Genomic DNA, 9,954 nt, shown 5'->3' with positions numbered 1-9,954 from the left:
TGCATCAAACAATGATATTTTCCCAAAAATCACGTAAACAAAAAGAATTTCAATAAGCTAGAAAAATAGAGTTTAATGAGGTAGTTGTCTACTTCATGCATGAGGAAAATTTGTAGAATAATATGAAATCATTGATGATATCTACTGTAGGACTGAATATGGAAGAAATGATAACTAAATCCTACACTTGAAAACTGGTCAAATGTTGGCTTAAGCATAGTAAACTCTAAATTCTATGAGAAAGTAGAATTTTGTCTTTTTTGGTGCTACATAGGGGTCCTTTCCTCAAATCATGATCCCTGAAGGAAGAAGTGAGGCTAAAAAAAGTATTGATAGCCTTTTTATTTTCCTTTTATCCCTTCTAACTATTGTTGAATTAAACCACAAATGGATGTAAACTAATAAACAAACTAATGAACAAACTAATCAAATCTATACTACTTGCAATGAGATACTTCTAAGGACAATTTAACCATGAATCTATGAAATTAATCCAAGCATATTGGTACAAGAAGAGGAGAATTTGCTGCTAGGGTTGGGCCCTAACCCAAGAGCTTCGACCCTCTAAGTTAACTCAGTGCTGGATCAAGAAAAATCTCATTCTCATTATCAAAACAGAAAATTACATAGCAATGTCTTCCACAAGTCTGGAGCTAAAAAATAACGAGTGTTTTTACCACAAAAATTTGAATCCTAATGAGGCTCTAGGCCTCTTTATTTATACAACTGAAGTCCCCAATGACTTCCTTAAATCTAGGGAGGCAAGTCTCCCAAACGTGAGATAAACTAAATCTTTGACTGTCACTTTCTCGACTACCTTTTGATCTTCATGACTTGGCTGCTTGTACTCCGAGCTAGTGTGATTGATGGAGGAATATTCAAATGAGGGAGGAGAAAATGAGGAGGATTTACCTCCTGCAATCTCTCTTCCTTGTCCCATTTGAGTTTCAGCATTTAATCTTGTCAAAATTCCCTGATTTTCTCTCACAAACCTGCATTCAATGCACATTAGTCCACTAGGCATAATATCTCACTTTGAGTCATCTCATTACACAAAATATAATCAAAACATGTAATAAATTGTGACAAGAGTTGATTTAACTAAGCTAGGAGGTGAATTAAGGTCCATATAGTTACCCAATGATGAGGCTCATCTCTCTCTCTCTCTCTCTCTCTCTCTCTCTCTCTCTCTCTCTAATACTCTTACATACTTCGAGTTTTTTTGGAGCACTCGTGGAGAGTGTGGCATACTTGGAGTTTTGGAGCAAGAAAGAAAAGGAAGAGTAGGAAAGTGCAAGAGGACATTGAGATCAATTGCTACAATTGGTTTTTCTTGCAGGTACCGAGTTGTATGTATGTTTTCCTCACTAGTTTTGGCATGCATGGCACATGCATGTGGTTTCTTGGTTATGATCTATCATGGGCATGGAGGATTGCCTAGATAGACAGTGGATTTTCCTCTCCTTGCCATTTCCTGGATAGCCATGGTGTTGTGGATTTACTGCTTTGTTTTTATGGTTGGCTATCATGTTTCCTTTAGATTGGGTTGAGTTATTAGTTCCTAGAGCCTTGGTTGGAAAAATGCTCTAGAAATGCTGTAATGACTTGGTTTGAGTTATTACTCCTCGAGCCTTGGCTGGAAAAACGTTCTGGCAGCCCTGTAACAGCTTGGGTTGAGTTACTAGTCCTGGAGCCTTGGTTGGAAAAATGCTTTGGAGCCCGCAAGGAGCTGTGGGTTGAGTTACTAGTCCTGGGGCGTTGGTTGGACAAATGCTCTGGAGCTCGACAACACTCGAAGGTTGAGTTACAATTCCTAGAAGCCGGGTTGGAACAAATTCTCTGGAGCCTTGGAAGGCTTGGGTAGAGACAAATATGGTGATGGTTTTATAATGTCCGACCTTGAGGTGGAATCACTATTTGATGGGTTGAGGTGGTTTGGCCTCTGGAAACCCTGGATGGTTTTGATTGATGTGTTTCATGAGATCCCATATTCATACTTGGAATATGGCACAAGTGTGATTGACTAAAGAGAGATCTAGATTAGCCAATCTACAGTTGGGTGGAACGTGTCAGTAGCATACTGGGTTGGATTTTGAATCATTAATATGAGACTCTATCTCCTTGTTATCTCATGTGTATTATACTCATTATATGTGGTTTATATGGTTGTGATTTCGTTAGTATTTATGTTGCTATTATGTTGGTTATATATATGTTTTATGACAATAGTTATGTATGGCTCTAATCATGTTTTTACTTGTAAATGAATGAACAATGTATCTATGGCCTAATGGATGAAATGGAAGTTCATGTGTTGAGTCATCAATGTTTTTTAGTGAATATTAGATAGGTATGAGACCCCTATGCTTAGATATGTTATTTACACCTCTAGGTCAGTTATTCATGATATGTTTGATGAAATTCATGTCATGGCTAGTACGGGTGTAGTGAAGGTCATATTCAAGTAATTGCATTAGTACTTTTATTTCCATGTTATGTTACTTTATTGAAGGTGTCATTAAATTTTCGTAGTGACCTGGGCTCTGGGCCTAAAAATGTCTCTTAAATTTTAGGGATGCTAGCATATAACTAAGAAAAATAACCCTTGGACGCTGGCTTGCAGGCATGTGAGAGTGTCTGAAGGTCCCTGGACACTAGCATGCCCATAGCATGAGAGCATCCAAAGGTCGAGTTATCCAAAATATTAGTGGGACCTAGGGGCCCATTGGCAAAAAGGTTGGATTGGTTCATGAGGGCCCTAATGTTGATCTTGAATGTATGTATGGTGTGTTTCCATTGATTCCACTTCCTTAATGTGACTTAGGAGGTCAAATCATATCATAGTGGCCTCCCCTAGCATGTTTACCCCGACTAGCCAGTTGCTTGGGTAGATGTGGGAGGATGGTGTTACACACTGGTTACAAGCCATTTTATAACTATGTGGAATTATGTTAATGCTGAGGATTACATTCTACTTTAATATTAATAACTCATGATTTTAGATGAGGGCTTCTCCATCATGTTATGGTAAATGTCCTAGTGTTGGACCTGCATTGTACCCTTGACCAGGATTTGGTCCAGAGGATTTACGTGCACTCTTAAGTAGAGGATGACCTGATAATAAGGATTGACTTGAGTTGTATTTTCTTGCATTTCTATAGATGCACTTTTGCTCTAACGAAAATTTATTGAACCTCCTTAGGTTGAAAAATGGTAGTCTTCCTTATAAGGTTGTTGTGAACGACATGGTGCTCTTTGGCGTGTGGCAAAAGAAGTGAAGGATATTTAGGAGTTCATTGCAATTTATTAATAGAGGGTGGATGAAAGGTTTCCTGCATATACATGCATGGAGTTCCCAATAATTAAGCATTGAATGATTAATAACTGATAATTCATCCACTATATGGCTATCCATAAGGCACATGCTTGCATTCGAACGCTCAAAAGTATTTCTCCATACCTTCAAGGAATGTAAATTTTCATATGGACCTTTTCTTATCATGTGAATCCTATGTAGTTGAGAAGAGTATATCTACCATAAACTCATGAGGGATAACACCATAAGGATTTACTAAACTGTGTTGGCCATGAATGATCATTGGCGCAAGTCTAAAATCATGTAGAGCCAATGAGAACGAACCATAATCGAAGCCTTATAGGAGTGGTGGAGTATGTTGAAGGGGAGTAGAACTTCATGGAAGAAACTAGATTCAAGATGGGAACGTTGATTATACTCTGATACGACTTCCCAAATCAGACCACGGTGAAGTCTTGCAATGCACATCATTACTCTGATCTCAATATTTGGGCTTAGCCTTATAAACTGAAATGAATAATCATTATCCATTGGTTTAAGAAAAGCATCACTGTGGAAGCCCCGAATTGGTTACCTAGATCTCACCTTATCATAATTGGGTGAATAGATGGGTGACATGGTCCAGAGGCAACACCCTAGAAGTTTTTAGCTATTAACACAAAGTAATGGTTGGGATGATAATCCACTAGTCTAACAAAGGCTTTAGGATAGAGGGATTAATTTCCCATTTCCTAGAATGGATCCCATGCTATAATGCATCTCAATGATAACCTTCCTATAGACATCACATGGGAGCTCACTCTAAAGGAGCAAGATGACATGGGTTTTGGGTAGGCCGACCTCCATGTAACCTTGGATGAACTGGGATTGACACAAGGTGGACCATAAGACAACTCAACACATAGGAATTTTCCTAGTAATCCTTACTAAGTGCAATGAGGAGAGTTTGGTTTGATTGACCATGGGATATCATGGCACTCCAACCCCATGGATCAACTAGGATGAAAGAGTGTGTAGACATATGGCCCATAGCTCCATGTAAACTCGCGGATCCCATCATGGTGGCATAAAAGGAGTAGTCACAATGAGCTACGAGGATAGGAGGGATGAGGATGATGTGTCCCAAAGGTCCCTACCCCAAAGGTGTAAGAGGAGTAGGTAGGAGGATCACTGGGGTGACAGGATCGGGATAACATGTCTCGGAGGTTCCACCCTAGAGTTGTAGTGGAGAGAAATGGATGAGAGAGTCAGGATGATGTTCGAGACAATGGTGGGGGAACAGGCTAGTAGAATGGTCCCGATATTGATGCTAAGCACTTTTCAGTAAACCCATAGGTGGTGTGGGGAAAACAGATACTACCTCATGCCATTCCCTGTAGTGGTTTTTAGGAAATCTTGGGAAAGTGTGTCACAATTAACCACATCCATTGATTCATTAATGGAAGGTTGTTAAACCAGTTTGTACCACCCCCTACCTGTTAACCGTTGGGCATGTTGACTAGGCACAAACTGTCCATCTAGAGTAGGGTGCCATGGGTCGTAGATCTATAAAGACATATATGCATAGTGGGGCCTGGGGGATGGGCGGGGACCACCACATAGTAATTTACATTTGAGAATCCACTGCACAAGTTCAATAATATGTGCGATCTTCCCCTTATGAATTCAGCTGGGAGGGTATCCCACACATGTCATTGATATAATTTTTGAGATCAACGATCAAGACCTCGACAGACGCCCCTTATGACATCAGCAGGGAGGGATACGCTTGGTGCAAACCATCGATCTCACTGCTCTATTCATGACCATCAAATTGATTTTAGTGTCAATGGGGACCACCATAGCATGGCGCTCAGTGGAAAATTATCATTGGTCCCATGAATTAGTGAATGGTGGGATGTTGGGACTCAGAAATGTCATATTTTCATCCACCTTTTTCTTCACTATTCCTTACATTTCATCATCCCATTAACCTTTTATCATATCATTTTCATAAATACATTTGGGTTTCACCTTCTTATTTTCCATTTTATTAATTTTTGTATTACAAGTGAATTTATGATTAAATATTAGAAAATATACATATTTTTATATATATCTCAAGAATATGTGAGTTTTGTGATGTGTAGGAAATATGTGAAGAATTAATTCCAAGAGACTTCTCAAATATCTCCTCCACCATATTAAGGAGATAATTATGCAAGCCTATTCCTAAGGAGAAAATCATGGAGGATTTGGTTGGCATATCTTATCCATATCTCCTCCACCATATTAAGGAGATAATTATGCAAGCCTATTCCTAAGGAGAAAATCATGGAGGATTTGGTTAGCATATCTTATCCAAGATATGTGAGAGATTTGTGGAGGATTCAAAGGGATCATATTTTGTAATAATGGGAAAGTAGTTGAAAATGCTTGAGAGATTTGTGGAGGATTCAAAGGGATTATATCTTGTAATAATGGGAAATTAGTTGAGAGTGCTTGAGAGAATATTGGATATGTAATTATGAGATGGTTATCTTCCTCATGTATATAAGAGAGTGCTCTCTCTTCATTTTGATAATAATGAATAATGGAAAGAATGGAGATTAGCTTTGAGAAATAGTTTTCTAATTATGAGAAGGGAATTCTTAGTTTTTCATCTTTTATTGTTATGCTTTCATGATTTGTAATTTGATTCTTGTAATATAATTTGAGATAGTTTTATTGTTGTGAGCTCACATATGTTGTTTGTTATTCAATTCTTCACATGTTGTATTGCTTTCCCCTTATGCAAGTTCCTGCTTTCCTAGTTAGTATTTCAATGCCTTCCTAGATTAATTTGATTTCAGTAATTTAGATTAAATTAATTCCACTTCGGTCCTGCATATATAGTGCATGTGCCTCGTAAGCCTACGAACCTCGGATTGACAAATTAAATAGTTGGGCAAGTACTACAATAGAATTAAACGATAATATTTTCACCCAACATGGGACCCATCGGATATGGGCATGTGGCATATATTATGCCAACCTATTCCTTTTATGTCCACCAACAATATATATATATATATATATATATATATATATATATATATATATATATATATATATATATATATATATATATATATATATATATATATATATATATATATATATCTATATATATATATATATATATATCTATATATATATGTATATATGTATATATATGTATATATATATATCTATATATATATATATATATGTATATATATATATATATATATATATATATATATATATATATATATATATATATATATATATATATATATATATATATATATATATATATATATATATATATATATATATATATATATGGAAAGGTTAGGATAGATTTGTTATGAGACCATGGAAGAAGGTTGGTAACCTTGATTAAGTAATGCTCACCTTTAGTAGGAGAATTGATAAGGAAAATGAACATGAGACAAAAAACAAAATCCAAATTTTCCAATAGTGTAAGAGGAATTGGATTAGCATTACCCACCTCATGGGGTTAAGTGGTGGGGAAATGTCACATCAATAGCCATATATAAGAGAAACTTCAGGATGTTTAACAAATATACTAGATCTAACAGAAAGACAACATGAGTCAAATTTCTACTACATAGTGTCATGGACCATGCTAATGTTAGTATGTTGATGTGGCACCACCAAGCACTGCCACATGGTAGCGAGCAATAGAATTTTTCCATCGAAAATGAGATTGAAATTGGGTGACACATGGCACCACTCTCTGCAATGTGGATTATTGATTTCATGATGATGTAATCAATAGATTCATCAAAGACCCTAAGTTATAGGTCATATGATTTTTCTATATGGGAATGTTTGCCCAACCATTTAAATTGGTTTAAATTTTAGATCCTTATTAATGAATGTGGTGAACCCTTCCATGGCCTAAGCACTATAAATATGGTACAACCAAGCACTTGAGAATATGAAAATCACAATTGATTTGTATCAATTGGACGAGGCTTAACTTGAGTTGCCTGTAGGGTGAAGATCATTTTGTTCAGTTCCAAGTGAATAACTTTTTAATAGGTCTGGTTTCTCACAAGGGTCAAACACTTTGGTTATGGTTCAATCAATACAATACACATGATGTTTCTATAGCTCATATAATTAATCAGTTTTGTGATCATAGTTCGATGTTTTTAGTTGGATTCAAATGGATGTGCGAATAAGGCCCAACCATTATTTTTGTGTAACAAAGATTGGATGTGATGGTGGAGAAACCACTACATTTATGTAATTTAATTGGACAATAAACCTATTATAGTTTTCCATATATGTATCAATGGAGGGAAGGCCACGATGGTCTTGATCCATAACTTATGTATACCCAAGCCACATCGGAAATATCATGATTATTATCAAGGAATTTGGTCCCTAATTCTGAAGTCATGGTATATGAGAATGAGTGAAGTTGATCCGCTAAGGATTGAAGAGTTGAGAAAGTTTTTTTAATATAGTAATAACACTATAAGTAAATGATTTTTACAAAGTGTCCCAAGGCACACTTGGGGTAGAGTTGGTAAGTAGCTGGTATGGTGTATGTGTGGTTGAGTGCTTGACCCACAATAGTGAACAAGATAATTTATCTATATATATATATATATATATATATATATATATATATATATATATATATGGCTCTGCGAATTACCCTCGAATCAGGGTTTCGACAACCATGGCCGCCGTTCAAAATCCATCTGCTGTCATCGACGCTGAAAGAGTTGGCCAGGCGCTGCAGTACAAGGGAACTCGAAAGGATGTAAATTCCAAGAGAAGAGAAAAAGCTCTGAACATTTTTCCCAACCCCATTCTTGCTTGTACAAGAAGAGTCGATCTGGAGGCGGTGATTGAAGATACACTTTGGCCTTGCTGGGAGGAGAATGCAATGAGAAGCTGCGGAAAGACTGAAGAGAGGACAGCAGAATCCCGGATCTGTTTCGCAGTTGTGGCCCTAGCCTCTATGCCCAAGCGGCCTCGCAAATTATATGGGTTTCTGATAACAGATGACAGCGAGGGCTCTGGAAGCTGGCAAATGCTGAAGGAAGCGGACCCTTTCGAGCCTACACACAGGGCAGCGGTTAGGAAGAACAGACAAGAGATCGGCCCAGACCCGCGTTACCAAACCTATGATATAGTCGTGTGGGGGGAGAGAACCCTGATCGCAGATGAAGACAGAGCACGAAATTTACAAGGGTTAATGCAAAGAACTGGATTGGGCATTACATCCACGGTAGATCATCAGATGCCCAGATCTGCCATTAAATCACCAGATTAGGCGCCCAGAAGAACAGGGAGCCTTAAAAGAACCCATATCTGTAGACATGCAACCGTCATACAACGACCTCAGAAAGGCTTGGACCCCGGAGAAGCGGACTTCACACAACTCTTTCTAAAAGCACCGGAAGGGAGAATTTACTGCTTGAGATTATGGAAGGGCAGTAGTATCCTAGAACTACGGAACAGAATACAAACCCTTCTTGGCATCCCCGAACAAGGGCAAAATCTGATCTACAAGGGGTGCAGTCTACAGGACCACTACACCCTCCAGGAATACAATATAACCACAGATTCCACAATCACCATAAACCTTCGTCTGAGAGGAGGAAGCCCTGGATCCAGTTCAAAGAATACAGGCTCCTTCAAGGATGTGGTGAAAGGAAAAGGGGAAAACATTCAACCAAAACTAGGTCCAAAACCAGAGCTACCAGGTCCCTACATTGTGGAACAAACACTGGAATCTCCAACGATCCAAGTAACTTCGCCAGAGGTAACTGATCTACACACTGATCTAGCCACACGTGCTGTTATATGTAGATTTAATGGTTTCTAGCCAAAATCAGATGCATTGCATCACTGGATCTTCTCAACATGGACACCTGACTGTGAAATTCACCTATGCTCAAAGGGTTTCTTCATAGTTAGTTTTACAACAGAACAAGAACGTGACAATATTATCAATCAGGGGCCTTGGTTCTGGGGCAATGCCGGCCTCTTCACCACCCCCTGGTTCCCCGAATTTGATGCAAATACTATGAAAGTATCAACAATCCCTGTTTGGGTGAAGCTGCACAACCTCCCTCTCCACTTCTGGCACTACAAAGTCTTATCAGCCATTGGAAATTCTTTGGGGAAATTCCTCAAAATAGATGGAGAAAGAGTAAACCAAGGAATATTCACCTATGCTAGAATCTGCGTAGAAGTGGATCTAAGTCTGGGGCTACCGGATCACATCACATTGAACTATAATAATACACAGAGGATACAACCGCTTGATTATGAAAACACAGCATTCAGGTGCCTAAGATGCATGCAAACAGGACATCTCCAAAACACCTACCCACTGGGAAAGAAGGACCCCAAAGAGAACAAGAAACAACAGAAAAAGCCGAAAGGATGGCAGCACACTGATTGGAGGGAAAAAGAGGACATGTAGACAAAATCTATAGGAAAACAATCAAAACCTGACACACCAATGGAACAGGAATACACACAGGAAGGAAATGCCACAGACACATAATTCGGGCCTGACAATATGAAACAGCAACAAGAAGTACAGTTGGAAGCAAGTGGCATCAAACGAACTCATGGATCTG

Source organism: Pinus tabuliformis, chromosome 4_2, assembly GCF_031772625.1.
Source record: "Pinus tabuliformis cultivar Carrire ecotype Pingquan chromosome 4_2, CPIR1, whole genome shotgun sequence".
Taxonomy (NCBI): domain Eukaryota; kingdom Viridiplantae; phylum Streptophyta; class Pinopsida; order Pinales; family Pinaceae; genus Pinus; species Pinus tabuliformis.
This window is presented reverse-complemented; position numbering follows the sequence as displayed.